This window comes from Amblyomma maculatum, chromosome 6, assembly GCF_055883805.1.
Source record: "Amblyomma maculatum isolate TAMU_Amacu chromosome 6, ASM5588380v1, whole genome shotgun sequence".
Taxonomy (NCBI): Eukaryota; Metazoa; Arthropoda; class Arachnida; order Ixodida; family Ixodidae; genus Amblyomma; species Amblyomma maculatum.
The window spans coordinates 151,124,007-151,139,558 of record NC_139349.1 but is presented as its reverse complement, the minus strand read 5'-3'; the positions used below and the strand labels follow the sequence as shown (position 1 = coordinate 151,139,558).

The 15,552-nt window shown below is 42.7% G+C and overlaps 2 pseudogenes; one reads left to right on the top strand and one right to left on the bottom strand.

Moving 5' to 3' along the window:
* Positions 1-1,328: 1,328 nt before the first annotated feature.
* LOC146187054 (uncharacterized) lies at positions 1,329-7,291 on the top strand (annotated as a pseudogene).
* A 5,694-nt stretch (positions 7,292-12,985) lies between these two features.
* The window catches only part of LOC146187052 (uncharacterized), a 29,025-nt pseudogene continuing 26,458 nt past the window's right edge, over positions 12,986-15,552 (bottom strand).

Sequence of the window (15,552 nt, the reverse complement as noted above, 5' to 3'; positions counted from 1 at the left end):
GTTAAAGACCTTTGCATCAGGCGAGGAGGTTGTCTAAACGCCTCCTCTCTGGACTGTTGCGAACTGGTTCTGCTGTCACCTCTACCGTGTTGACGTCAGGCGCACACAACAGCCCAGCGATCAGTATGCTGACGCCTAGGAAGCGCTCGTTGCAAAGGTGCTTAAACGCACAGGGGAGGAAGAAAATTACAGACAATATGCGCTCTCATAAGAGTTAAATCTTGTTCTGTCGTTTTCTTCCTTCCGTGCGTGTTTTTCAACCGCTTGTTTTTTCTCCTTCCAATGCAAACGATTTTGCGGTTAAAAACTAAACAAGCTTCGCCATGGATGCAAAGTTGAAATGACGATCGCGACTTCTCACAATGGTTCTCGGTTCTCACAACTGAGTAAGCATGCAGTTCGGGGAAAGCAACATCACGGGTCCTTGGCCGCCAGTATCTTAAAAAAATTGCATGGCCCATAATACCCTGCACTAATAAAAAATGCTGGGAGAGGTGCGACAAAGTAAATATACGGGCCAACTTTACGCCCCCCCCCTCCCCCCCTCATTTCTATCCCTAGCGCACGACTCAAGAGTCCGAATCCCGGCGTCGCTTCTTATACGAACCTGATTAAACAGCCAAAAGAAAAAGTAGTAGCATGTAGTTATTGTTAGATATGAAAACTGAAGGAAAACGTGTTAGCCGGCACAGGTATTTGCTATCTGATATGTAAAACACAGAATTGCGAACGCACAGTATCGGTGCTCACACTACACCTCCGCGGACTGAGGAGGCGGACAAAACATCTTTATTTATATTTATTTAGTCAGCGGGAAGGGGGGGGGGGGGCTTAGTCCAGGGTCCCGTTGGCCGTGGCTGCATGCAGTAACTGCACGGCGAGCCAGCAATGTCCTGCAGGGCGGCTTCTCAATCTTCCATGCAGGGGTGGGGGAGAGGGCTTAAAGAAAGGGTAATATGGCACGCCCAAATCATGTACGCGTCTCTCAAGAAAGCAAACAAAAATTCACATAGTACGCGTATGTGACGTCACCTTTGTGTCACGTGATTACGCACCCAGGATCTGCAAAAATATTTTCCTGATGCGCGCAACGCCTCTCGCGAGTCTTTTTCTGCGAAGCCGTGATCGCTTAGGGGTACCTTGCTTTTCATTGTGACACATTTCGCGCGCTATCTCTATTCGCTGACCCAATCAACAGCTTTTTGGGGGAAACTGGAATTCGCCTTCTCCTTTGAGTGATCGTCGATAGAAGAAAGGGGCGTTGTCAATGGTACCGTTATTTAATACTTGAACTGTGACTTTTGAAGTGAAAGTATTTCTGAAGCACAATGAGCGACCGCTCTGCTAGGAAGAGGCGGAAGCAATACCTCCACGAAAGTCAAGATTTTGCTGTGCCGCCATCGACTCGCCGCTACAGGCAGCGGCTAGCAGACGACAACGGAACTGCTGCTGCAACGAACGATCACAGCAACGGAGCTTGCGTAGTCGCTGCCGCGATCACCACATGCTCTTTAAGTTTAGGCAGCCCTGAAGACGATGTGCAATCATTGCTCGAAGACGACGAGAGCACAGGTGGCGCTGGCGTGGGTGAAATACCTCTGAGCGAGCAGTGAACACGCTTGCACTACGAGGAAACCCTCACTGCTCCTTTCAATCAGTACGGCGACGACACCCTACCAGGCTCCTCAACCACAAAAGCGGCCGCGATCGTGATGATTTTAGCGTTCGTGGTTGCGCACGGACTGCCCTGGGAAACAGTTGACGGCCTTCTGCGCCTTATCAATGGGCTGTTTGGATTTAAAAATGATGTGCTACCTCGAAGCAAATAGTTGCTTAGAAAACTGTGGGCGCCCCAAGTGACAGGCAGCGTTCAACATCACTACTATTGCGATGTTTGCGGCAGTGTTTTTCACACTGGAAATAGCACAGAAGACGAAATGCAGTGTGATATGTGTCAGAGAAGCCAGAGGACATCCCAGTTAAAGGAGCGAGGTTGTTTTTTTTCAATAATGAACCTAAAACAGCAGCTCCTTTTAAAGATCGAAACATGCAAACATCTGCTATTCCGGCAAATAAGGATGTTTGAACAAACCTCTGGCGACGAAATTCAGGACATCACTAGTGGAGCCATCTACCGAAACCTCCGGCGTCAGGGACACATCACTTCTGAAGACTTAACCGTAACTTTCAATACTGATGAAAGCCCACTTTACAAGTCTTCAAAAACGCCTGTATGGCCAATACAAATTATAATCAATGAACTGCCTCCAAAACTTCACCAGAAAGCTCCAATACTTGCTGGACTTTGGTTTGGCCCAAACACCCGAACATGGATGTCTTTATTGAGAAATTTGTGGAAGTGATAGAGGCCATCGGGACACTTGTGTGGACATGTGGGCAGGAAATGATAAGGTCAACTATTCACGTCATTTTCTGCTCCCTTGATGCCCCTGCTCGTGCATCAGTGACCAACCAAACTCAGTTCAATGGAAGGTTTGGCTGCCCATGGTGTGAAACATGTGGAGAAATGCTTCAAGGTACTAGCCTCCTTTTTTTGATGAAATCTCTATTGCATGATACTTCACATTATTGTCAGAGACTTAGTGAGCAGCTGCTCATGACAGTCCAGCTGTTTATGAATGGATGGAGGCATATGCAAAGATGCATAGGTCACGGTGAAACCTAACTTGAGGTTAACACATCTAGGTTTCACTTAGATTCTCTGAAAATAAAGTTAATTGTTTGGAAGAAGTTATCTTGGGAGGTAAAAATAACTCTGGAATGCATACGCACAATAACCTATTTACATGTGCTTTGTCAATGCTGTAACACACAAGTAACGAGTTATTAAAAATGCATTGCTTCTAGTGAGTGATCACCATATAGTACAACAGTTGCAGGAAGTGCCAACATTCATGATGGGCATTTTTTAATCTTCCCCATTTTTTTTTAAATTTTGACACCAGAACTAATGCCATGTTGATGATTTCAGGTGCTCGGTGTTACCGTGACACAAGCGTGAACGATTTAAGGGCAGCAGTCAGTGTGCTCAGTGATATGGACAGGGCGTTGAGGCACGGCGTACCTGTGAATGGATTGAAAGGACCATCACCATTAGTCAATCTCAGTCACTTTGACATCGTCAGTGGCCTGGTGGTAAAATACATGCATTGCATTTTACTTGGAGTCACCAGGCAGATGACAGAGTATTGGCTGGATTCAGCAAACTCACTTGAGCTTTTCTGCATTGGCGAGTATTAATTTCTACTCACTAACTTGAAGCTTTACTTTATTTATTTTACTTTATTATACTGCAGACCACATATGTACATTGTCCAAGCAGGAGGGACATCCATGAAAAATGTAAATATACACAGAACAAGTATATGGTTGTGCAAACAAATCACATACAAGTAAGAAATTTGTAACCAGCAAAGTGCAAAAACACAAGAATTGATGCTCCAACTCTGGCTGAAAAAATGTGCAAGGGCAAGGAATTCCAGTAAGTGATACCTCTGGGGAAAAACTGCTTAAATGTGTTTGTTCTTGCAAAAATTGGAGCCAAGGATTGAGGATATGTGTGTCCGGTCTTTCTGGTGCAATGTGACTTTATGAAAGCTGGTAAATTTCCCTTATGCAGAAAGGCGAGATGGCTAAAGTTTCAGCAAGGCTCCAGAGAATCTATGTTTTGCTACCACATTAGGAAGGAAGGAGAATCACTTATTTTATATTTATTAAAAATATGCTGAATTGCTTTTATTTCGATTCACTCGAGCTGCAGTATATACTTTTCACTGTTCTGATCTCGAAAACTGGCGGCATATTCAAGTTTGCTTCTGATGTAGGCATTATAGGCTATATGTTTAACTTCAACAGGTGCACCTTTTAGTTTCCTCTTTAGGTATCACAGCTTACTAAGAGCAGAAGAGCAAATTGTGGATATGTGAGGAGACCAGGTTAGCTTATTTGCAAGTGTGACACCAAGGCAGTATCATGTCTATGTCTGTTGTAATAAAATAAATAGGAGAAGGTGCGGATAGTTCTCTTCCAGGTAACCCAGAACATAAATGTTTTCTCTGCATTAAGTTGCATTCCCCATTGTATACATCACTCATGAATAGCCTGTAGGTTTGCTTGTAATATTGTATGATCAGTAGGTGCTGTAATGTTTTTAAAAAACCCCACAGTCATCTGCGAACAGTCGCATAGAAACGTCTGCATAAATGACATCAGGCAAGTCATTGATATAGATCAACAACACTAGTGGCCCCAAGACACTGCCTTGGGGCACAACCGAAGTTACAGACAGCAATTTTGATTAGCAATTCATAATTTCAGCAAACTGCTGCCTATTTCAAAGAGAGGCATAAATTGACTGCAAGATACAGAAGGGAAGGCTAACACAATCCAGTTTGTACAATAACTTTCCATGTGGCACTTAATCGAAGACCTTCGAGGAGTCAAAAAAAGCACATCTAGCTGGCCATTGTTGTCAAGAACTTGTGCAAATTCATGAGCAGTACCAACAATTTGGGTAACAGTGGACATGTGCTTCTTGAAACTGTGCTGATACTGTGATAGCAGTTTGTGGCTTTCTAAGAATTCCCGGATGTAGGTGGCAATGACATGCTCTAAGAGCTTACAGCACATATTGTTTATTGAAAATGGATGACAATTTGGTAGACAAGCAGTCATCATTTTTGTAAACAGGAATCACACATGCTTTCATCCAATCCTGAGGTATTTCACCTGTAGCAAGTGATTACTAAGTAAGTTCAGTTAGTAAGTGATAAGTTACCTGTTTGAAGTGATAAGAATAATGTTTAGCATTGCCCCTTTGTGCAAGGAAAGTTAAAGTTAATGCCAACCAACGTTAATGCCGATCCGTGGTCATTAAATTTTAGTGTGATGGAACAAACAAGAGAGCACGCCACATCATAAAAAGCTTGTTTTAGTGCAGTATTCCCCGCAACACGTAAGCAGCAGACAAGCCTTTTCTCTCAGGCTTCCTGTGTGTCTCATGTAGTCATTATTTTAGCCTAAAAAAGTGCCACATTATCTGATAAGTATTTCTTAATTTCAATCTGATGTTGCATTTTCTTGTCCACAGCTTCACACTTCACACGGCTTTGCACCAAACCCCTACCTTGGTTGATTAAAATGTTATTTTCTGAGAGTTCGCTATAACACGTTTGCACTAAATGACGGCACCAAGAGTTTGACAAGAATTTCTTTTTCTCTTTCTGTCTCTAAATTTTTAGAAATTTTGGAATGCTCACTGAAATGCTTGGTCTTTTGAGGAAATGCTATGGGCACATCTACTTACATCTCTCACGTCTCTCACTGAGAGGTCAACAGCAGACACAGAAGAAAAACTTATAATGAAACAAAATATGTTGGGTCAGTAGCTGCATTCTCAGAATGCAAATACAACCTTGGTAGCCTCTCCCCTGACAGCAAAAGTAGTGCTACAAATAGTGCTTTAGGACTCTGCGATACATGTCAAGTAAAACCTTTAGATGCCATAATGAAGATATAGTAAAAAGGGAAGGTAAGGATGGATTGCTTTATATACCATTTAATTATTCCACTGTAAACACATAGTTTGTGAACAGGCTTCTATAGGGGAAGCTGAAACATCTTGTCTGGACCCAAGCTTTAGTTTTAAAGCCCTTTTTTTTTCTTGAAATAAACATATGCTTTGTTTTATGACATGTTTCAAGGTGAATTTTGCCTGCTGTAGAAATCAACGCTTGTAATATAACATGAAATAAACGGTAATAATTGCTCTTTTTGCAGGTGCTCCATCAACTATAGCCAGCTTAGATAAGCGATTACTGAGCATTCGACCGCCTCACTCCTTCACACGACTTCCCAGATCTTTGGCTGACCGGTGCTTCTGGAAGGTAAGCGAGTGGAAAAACTGGCTTCTTTTTTACTGCCTTCCAGTAACTCTAGGAGTGTTACAATCACGGTATTGGAAACATGCAGATTTGTTGATTGAAGGCATCTACACATTACTCTTCATCTGCACGTCTTCAGCATGCAAGTAATTTTGACTGATATACGGGAAACATGATTATTGTTTCCTTTTTTTTTTTTGTTGTGCATGAAGTCAATGAGAAAGGTGTTTAAATCCTGTTTCCTATGTAAGCAGCTGAGAGTGTTGGATTCTTGCCGTTGTGGTAAACTATGTGGCTCATTAACAAATTATAGTTTGGCCTCATAGATACTAAAGCAACAAGACACTTGAAAGTTTTTCAAGATGCACCATTTCAACAATGAGTTGCTGTGAGTCAGCGCTCATGTTGTACTTGTTCAGTCTGTGTCTTTTTTGCATCATTTTAATATTGATGTGAGAAGATAGGTTGCGTGGTCTGGATAGAAATGTTTATAAGAAGACCTGTTTGTTTACTGCACACTAGAGGCATCTCCCAAAAACATGCATGCTTGGTTTGTTCATGTTTTTTAGTATGCGCATCTTCTTTTTCAGAAAGCCTACTAAAAGCATTTGTCACGAAAGCAGAAGAACTCTATGGAGCCCGCTTCATGACTTAATCTCTATCAGGTTTTGCACCTTACTTCTAGTGTCAGAAACCTAGGGCCATTATGGGCACACTCAGCCTTTCCATTTGAAAGTCGGAATGGTAAAGTGATAAAAATGGTGAATGCAGCCACGGGGGCCCCAGCTCAAATCATAGAGAGAGTCATCATGGAGCAGGAGTTACAGCTAGCACTGCAGATGCTATCTATGCCAGATAATGTGATGTCTTTCTGTTCCAACTTGTTGGGCAATGAGGTAACGAAAAAAGCACATCGAGTTGGGGATGTATGCCAATTTGGGGTACCAGTAAGAGCATCCTTGATGCCAGAAGAATTGAATGCAGTGTACAACATTTTCAATATGCCGATCTACATTATAAATGAATTTAAGAGAGTCAGCTTCAAAGGGACAATAATTCACAGTGAGCAATATCGACTGGCAAAAAAAAGTGACTCATCGGCTGTACTTGCTTCAAAGTGTGGATTTTTGCTTGTTCGCCGCATTCTGCATGTGCTCGAAGCAGATGCTGAAACTCCCGGGACAGTTCTCTTCGTTTGTCAGAAGTTGGCTGCTGATGAGGGCACCATAGAATTTCCTGCACATATCAGACAGTGTGTTCGCTCACCTGTTACCATGTGTGTTGTGCTCAGGCCCTCTGAAATTGAAATGCCATATTTGTTTGTTGAATTTAGAACTGAAGGCATATGTTATGTTTGTACATTCCAAAACATTATTGAACGTGATTAAGCCATGATCATGGTTTAAAGAGGTCATACAGGTGCAAATGTGCACGTAGTGCACAAATATGCATACAGGCGCACAAGCCTTTCCTCCCAACCAAAGAGTATCGTTGTCCGAGGGCACGCTCGCATTATTTGGAGAAGCGAAAAGAGCGAGCTCCTATTTCTATGTAAACTCGCGAATGTTTCCGGTCGACTGCAAGATAACCCAGGAAAGAAGTGTGTCCTAAGAGTACCATGGTTGACTACACCTCTCCCCCCCCCCCCTTTTTATTGGTAAAATAAATGGTGAAGGGGATTGTTCAGTGCCTTGCTTCTCCAGCGTGACTGCTTTCGTCCCATTTTTCACGCTTCCCGCCCTACGACACGTGACTCTGAAAAGTAAATGCGCCTTAAAGAGGCGCCTACCTCCTGCAGACAGCATTGTGAAATCGGGTAGCATGTTTGAACTGTTTGAGATTAAGACTCCTCAGAGGAATAAGTGCCTGGTTGCCGCAGACCAAAAATCACCTACCATACATCCGCTATGTGAATGGTCTATTACAGTTGCGTACAACAGATTTTTACAACACGCACTCTATGTCCTAAGAATTGTAACTGATTTGCTTTGTGTATTGTCCTCAAAGAAGCATAACTCTAACCACAGAAAAAAACGAAGCGTTTCTTGCTGTGTATTTACCAAAGTTAGATGATTTTTTATTTTAGCTATATCCTGAAAGCACTAATTAAATGAATGTCCAAGGGCATTAATGTTTTTAAATAATGTACAAAGCTAACCTTCTTATTTCATGCTTGTATTTCTACTCGCTATCCTCTCCCTATTCTTTTTTTTTATCGCGGGTCGCAGTTCGGGTGCTTCAGATACTACACAGCAATTGCCGCGACAGACATTCTTTTCCTTTTCTTTTTGTTTGTTTTCTTTAATAAACTATTACCACAATTCAACACGTGTCCTTATGAAGCACGTGTCCTTGTGAAACAGTTTGGTTCTATTTTCCTACTGCATGTATTTTGATTTCAGAGATGGTTTTGTGTTTTTAACTGCAAGAAATAAATGTACAGAAGTGCAAACTACTTTCTTTTTATTGGTACTGAAAAGGGCTTAGCTATCGAGGATACAAAATAATGTGCAAGAGTGCTGCTGGAACCTAGCGCTCCCTCTTTTCTGTTTCGTAGGATGTCCAAGGAAAACAATAGTATTTTATCTTCGGCACCCTGCCTGCAGTGTTTTATAGCTGTTATGAGTGCACTATGCGAATTCAATTGCAATTCAAATAAACCGCAGCAGTTGCAATTCATCTACAACACTTCACTACAGCACCCCTCTTACCCATGTGTTGCTTTGGAATGGAATTGATAATCATGACTGACAACAGACAAGGAAGTGGTGAACATCCATAAGGAGACAGGAGGAGGACAAAGTTGCGTGAGAACACTATTTATCATACATTAACGCAGGTCGAAACTTTTCTACAACACAACTTGCAAGCAGGCTTCCAGTGGCTGTAGTACTTGTTCATCAAGCATTGTTTATCATAATTAAGCATTGGTTACTTTTGGCTCAAACTGAAAACAGTGATTAAAGTATGCCAAGTTTTTGAAAATTGGTTTAACTGAAGAAGGACAGTATTTCTAGCGTGCATGTCACAACTTGTTGGACATTCATTACCAGCTACAGTACATCAGAGAAGAGAATTGAGGGAGTGCTATATATTTACATGTGCAACTATTACATAACTTGAGGTGAAATAATAAGTACGCAGGCGATGTTAGTGTCCGTTAAAAATGCTAGGTGTAGAAAATTTCTGGAGCCATCCACTACGGCATTATAGGGGTTAAACCCCATTAGCCAACCGAATCAAACCTATATATATTGTTTGGCAAAAAGTCACGCCACATTTCCTATGGTCTGATAGTGCACCTTTAAGCTGCCTATGAAGTTGAGCATATAGTTTTATAAATGCGACTCAGCACTTGCTATATTAACCATCCCACTATAGGGGATATTCGCCCCGCCGGGGTGGCGCAGTGGTTAGGGCACTCGACTACTGTGCCCAAGGACGCGGGATCAAATCTCGGCCTCGGCAGCCGATTTTCGATGAAGGCGAAAGGCTAGGCGCCCGTGTGCTGTGCGATGTCAGTGTACGCTAAAGAACCCCAGGTGGTCGAAATTTCCGGAGTCCTCCACTACAGCGTCTCTCATAGCCTGAGTCGTTTTGGGACGTTAAACCCCAAAACCAAACCAAACTATAGGAGATATTCAAAATGCTTACTGTTCTGGCAACACTGGTAGCGATTGCCATGTTATAAGGGGCGCGATCAGATTTTTGCCGTTGGATGCTGTGAATGTGGTAGGTTCAGCAGGTGCCGCCTTGGAAGATCTTTTAGCTTTCCACCATGCAGCATACGCCTTCAGCGTCAGTTCTGAAATGATCACCAGACATCAGTATGATTTCGAAGCTAATCGATGCATCCCTGACAGCATTTTGCACGCATAGTGATGCATCCGGCAGGCAGCAGCAGAAGGCATACAATTTCGTCGTTGAGGCGTACGCCGAATATTCTTTGTCAACGTGCATGCCAGAGCTGAGGTAAGCAATTCAAAATCATTGCCTCCACTTATAGATTGTTTGCCATCCAGAGCAAATGCTTAGTGCTTGTTGCTAGTCTTCAGTTTCAGAGTTGTGCTGCTGTTTAGCTCCCCGCTGACAGCAGTAAGGAAGTCAACGTTTGAACCAAATAGGCACTCAAGGATTTGCTCTCACGAACAACTGGACCTTTGCGAAAAGTTACCGGACGAGCTTTCCTAACCGTCCCGTCGTTCGCTCATAGTTTCTGTAAAGCCAAAACGCTCCATAGAGCAAGGCTGTGCGAAACTTGAAGACCTGGTTAGCTTCAGATACCTCTGAACTGTTCCGTAACGAAGATTGAAACTTCGGGCATGATACTTGGCTTTTCAGAAGTCGCCTTGGATAACCTGGGCACGCTGATACGACGTACACGCTCTCATATTTTCCGAGTGATGCCGCGTCCTTCGTTTTGTGTTTACTCGCCTGCTGCGGACTGGGGGAATGTCGGCCGATAACTAGACAGGCAAATACTATGCTTTTAATATCTCATGCCAACAACCTGTATTGTGTTGCTGAAGGCATCGCATACTCAGCGCGTTCATTACATCCACCCGTGAAGGTAAAACAACAGTTCTCTATTTTCTTTTTATATTCCATTCTACAAGTTTTTACGTAGTTGCAAAGATGGCGTGTAATGTTTGAGAGAATGGTGGTTGGTTGACGTCCATCTGAGCACTTATGATAATATTCCAAGAGAACTGTACTGCATTTGGTAACAGCACAATGGTTTACATAATGCTTGATCTTTAATTTGCTTGCATCGTTCACTTTCTACTGCCGCGCCGATGTTCTTGCCTGTGGCATCTGCTACAGAAGCCAGAAGAAGACTGGAGCACCCTACTCTGTGACACTCACACTAAAGAGAGATACAGATGAAATAACTGACAGCACTTGTGAGTGTCCGGCTGGAAACGGAGTCTGCAGCCATGTGCTAGCTCTTCTGCTGCTCTTCACCCCCCTTCAAAAAGGCGGCTACAAAGAGGCGCCTCCTGCGCTACCCTGCACTGAGCTACCCCAGCAGTGAAGACGCCCTCGGCTAACAGGACTCAGACTATAGTGCAGACTATTGACTGGCAACGGGTGCACGATGGTGGATGCAGTGTGTCCAAGCCACTGAAAGTTTCGACGCTTAATGCCAAAGTGATGACAGTTGCCAAGTTTTCGGCTCAGTGAAAGAGCTTGGAGAAACCTTGGCAGCCCTGGGAAAAACCTCATTTGCTTCCATTGTGAGCAATATGCGACCTTTAGTGTCTGTTGCTCTTGTGGCTTTGTCTTTCTTGACGGCAAAGGTGTGCGTGCTTTCGGAGCTTTTCTTTATTTTTGCGCGCTAACAAGAACACGCTGCGAACCCCTTCATCTCTAAGCATTCTTTTGCCATTTGCCACTCCTGGTATAACATCATTTTTTTAGAGTGTTTTGCGCATACCTGTGTAAGCATGGTGACCTGAAATAAAGGGCCTCCATCCCATTTTATGGCAATAATCCATATTCTGCGGAGAGCAGCATCTCGCGGAAATCTCTGGTAAGAAACCTGAACAATAAGTACAAGAGGGTTTCGCAGCGATGAAAAGGCACATTATCGACACGATTCTAATATTGCGCTGCTCTGATGGCTAGAAGAAAGCCCCGAAACTGTAGCGCGAACTTAGCACCGGACGAAGAAAGCTAAAATACAACTGAACGAGCACGAGCTGCGGTAGAAATTGCCAGCGTTTTCGCTTGCATGGCGTTTTTCTCGCGGGAAAACCGCATCACTATAAACACGATGTACACGAACGCAGTTCACTTACGAAATATACGCTGCTGGCTTCTCCCTCCCTGTTACAAGCTTAACTCGTAGGAATATTTTTAGAAACGAGGCGAAGCGTTACGCAGGCGCTTTATGGTGCCATTCAAGTGTGGTGCACACGGGCATGCAACGTCACGCATAAGAAGCAGTTTGTGTCGAACAAAATCAAGTGTACGTACACTACAAATACACAGCGCATATTTGACACGGTGACGCACGACGGCAACAAAAGAAATCAAGGTTGACATGACGCCGAACAACTGGCAAACAGCATTGTTTTTTTCAATGTGGCGCGTGAAAAAAAAAGAATTCCTAACTTGTTCCCTGACTCATCCCTATAGCCTCGCTGCGTACACAAGGGGGCACAGCAGTGGGACGGCATCATTCGCGGGAGGGAGGGTGACTGCGACCCATGGAGGAAGCTAAGACTGTTCCACTGAAGCCTGAATGGATGAATGGAATCCAGGTGCGTACCCTTGTAAACGGTGTGGTAGCAGTTGCTATCATGGTCATTTGTTTCCCCCTATATCTTAATTATTGCAGCATGGAGCCAATTATAGAGCTAATACAAGCTCTGTGGAGCCAATAGAGCAGCCAAAGACACCCTTGACAATATGGCGCGCAGTAGTTCGCGTTTTTCATCCTAAATAAGGCGCCTTTTTGAATATCCCCTATTGTGGCTCAGTGGCTACCTTGTTACCTTTTCATGAAGTCAAAGAGCCAGACGCACGTTTTCTGTGCAATATCGGTTTACATTAAAGAACTAGAGGCAGTCAAATTTAATCAGGGGCCCTCAACTACAACGTTCCTCATAGCACATGTTGCTTTGGGTCATAAAATCGAATATACCACACCTAGTCATACTAGTACAATAAATGATCTGTCATGCCGTTCCCTTACGTTGTTATATTGTTTAAAGTGTGCCAGTACTTATTGTAGAGAGAAAGCAGTTATGGCCTGCAGTATTCTTTAGTATGGTAAAGTGTAAGGCTGCTGAGGCTAGCCTTTCTTTGTGCATTATTTTCTAGTGGCGCTGCTGTTACATTAAATGTGGTCAAATGTAGTGTGCTGGCCTGAACCACTGGCAGCTGATGGAATATCATGTATAGCTTTCTGCTCAATGACATTGGGCTTTGCTGTTCGTGCGCACCTTGGGCGAGCAGATTAACGTTTCTTGGAACTGAAACAAACCTGTTTATTTATATTTTTGGTCACTGATATTGAAGGTATAGGAAACTTGTTCGCAATTGCAGGCATTTTCTGGAGCTTTTCGAGCACTCTTTCAACCACTGGCCTGAGCCAAGGGGCAGCCTTTTCCGCTGCTGCTGGATTTTGTAGATGCCCGGATAGGGCTCGCAGCATTGCTGGGCAATCCCCGTGGCATGCTCCAGTGCGTCAGCTTCCATTTCATTCGTTTTTCTTTGTGACTGGTGCCCTGTAAAAAGCAATAAATAGATATATGCTATGCAAGTCATACAGGGCACTGTGATGAGTGATCTCAAGGCAAGGTTTTGCACAGAAATCGGTAAATATCTTGATAGTTAATCTCATGCTCCCACAGCCACACAAGCCTCACGGCTGTGGATAAGTATCAGAAGGGCATGCTTTGGTATAAAAACTGCAATGTTAAACATTAAATATGCATCATCTCGTTTGCAAAATGATCGAGTGTGCAAGTGCTGTTATTAGTATGCAGAGACTTCATGCAGCAGAAATGTAAACGCTACATTTTGCGCCTCTTTTATTGTCATATTTGCTTGTAGAGTAGATTGGTATCGTTTTCTAAAATTTTGTGTTGCCAAAATTTTATTTATTTTGTTTGACAGTCTTGCATGAATTACCTGCTTGTTTTGTAACCGCTTGGAAAGAGAGTTCTGCCTACATTTCTGTTCTTTGAAAAGATAAACAAGTATATTTCATACTCAAAATTTTAAAGTGCATCACCTGAAAGCTGCCTTTCATTCTTTTACTAGAAACAGCAAGATGCAAAACTGGATTATCTGTATTAAGGCCTCTCAATAACCTTGCCCGACGTGAAAATGAAAAAAAAAATTTATTTGCTTACATATCGGTTACACAGCTATGAATGTGGGCCTAGGTTATCTTTAGGAATTGACCACTTAGATTGTTAGTATGTATTCCATTCCGCCAAGCTAGCTTATTAAGCCTAATCAGTGTATCATGGGCGCCCGAGATATCGCAGCTTCTAAATCATTATTTCCACAATACTGCAGTGCATAATTTAGGTCCAAGCAAAGAGGGCAGCAAAATGCATTCCCTCAATACAGTAGCAGCTGCATAGCAAAACAAAGAGAGCAATAAAGTTATCTAATGTTTTGCATATATAATCTAAAATAGCTCAAAAAATGCATTGTCAGAATCAACAGCCGGTATTACTCATACAGGCAGGGCATTCATCATACTTGGAAAAAAATTTAAAAGTTTAGTATGCGTGAAGTATGGTGCTACAGTGTGATTATGATGACTACGAGCTCTATGCATTTCTGAAAACTGCACATAGGGTGGTGGAGAGATGCCTAGTTTTCCACGAATCTGTGTGCTTACCTCTCCTGTCAGTTCTGTAACATAGCCTCCTTTATGTAGCCATGAGGTCTTCACTGTTTGTATTCTCTTCAGAGGTAACAATAGCCAAATTTGCAAATACAGCATGAATGTGTTTGCACAGGTTTCTGCGCAGTTCATTGCCAGTGCAGCTGCATGTTGCTGTGTGTACACAGACTTTGCAGATAAGGCAAGAAAAATTACAATTTTGGCACGTGCTTTCAAATGTTACCGTGTAAATTGTCCCCGGATATGACTGCGACTGTATGCTTCATTCCTGATAGCCCGTGGGCTTGATGTCTTCTTTACAGATGTGTATGCCAATGTTGTGCCTTTCTGATGTTTCTTCTTCAAATTCTGTTGCTGAATTCTTAACAAACTTAATCCATCTGTCAAAAATTTTGTTTCTCATCAATTTCAACAGCACCTAACTTAGTTTGTCCACACTTCTGTTTGTTTTCTATGAAAATAACCTTTATTACTCTATGCAGTGCCTCAAGGCACATGATGGTGTTGATGCCAGCAAGTTTTCGGTAGCAACCTGCCCATACTTCTGGTCGCTGTGCGTAATATTGTTGGAAATAGTGCACGAATTTTTTCAAGCCCTCATTTGATTTTCTTGTAGTTTACCCCATTCAGAAAAGTTGGCAAGTCCTGAGTGCTTCTTTATTCGGCGCCTCCATGATGGTTCTTAGTACCTGCAAACAAACCATCAAAGTGAGTACACTGCATCTGTCTCACCAGTTATTGCTTTAGTAAATTATTTACAGCTGTTTGCTTTCAGCTGCACGGTAAAATCATGAATACGTAAAGGTTGTGTAGATGTTTGCATCCTTACAGCCTCTGCTTTTGTGTTTTATTTTAGTTACAAACTAAATTCACAGGTATCCATTTCTTCATGTCCGAGATCAGCGCTTTCGTAAATGTTCTTTTTTGTTTTTTGATCCTTTGAGAGAGCTTAAATGCAAAGCCCATTAGCTATTGGGTAAGAGCAGCTTCTTAATAACATTGGGCTGCAATGGCCATGGGCTGCAAATGCCTAGTGTGTTGCATAATGTGGGCACTGAAAGGCGGCTTATAACAATTTAAGAGGTAATGCTGTGGCAGCCCTTATAGAAAGTAAACGTGCAAAAAAAGGGATCAGGTGCAGGACTTCTCAGTTTGATGCTAATGTGGGTGCCACTCAAATAATGGCTTTTTTTAGTGCAGAACAACACCAAGGACAGATTGAAATTTACCATTATCCACATATCCTAGCATTCAATGATAAACAAGATACTTTTGCAG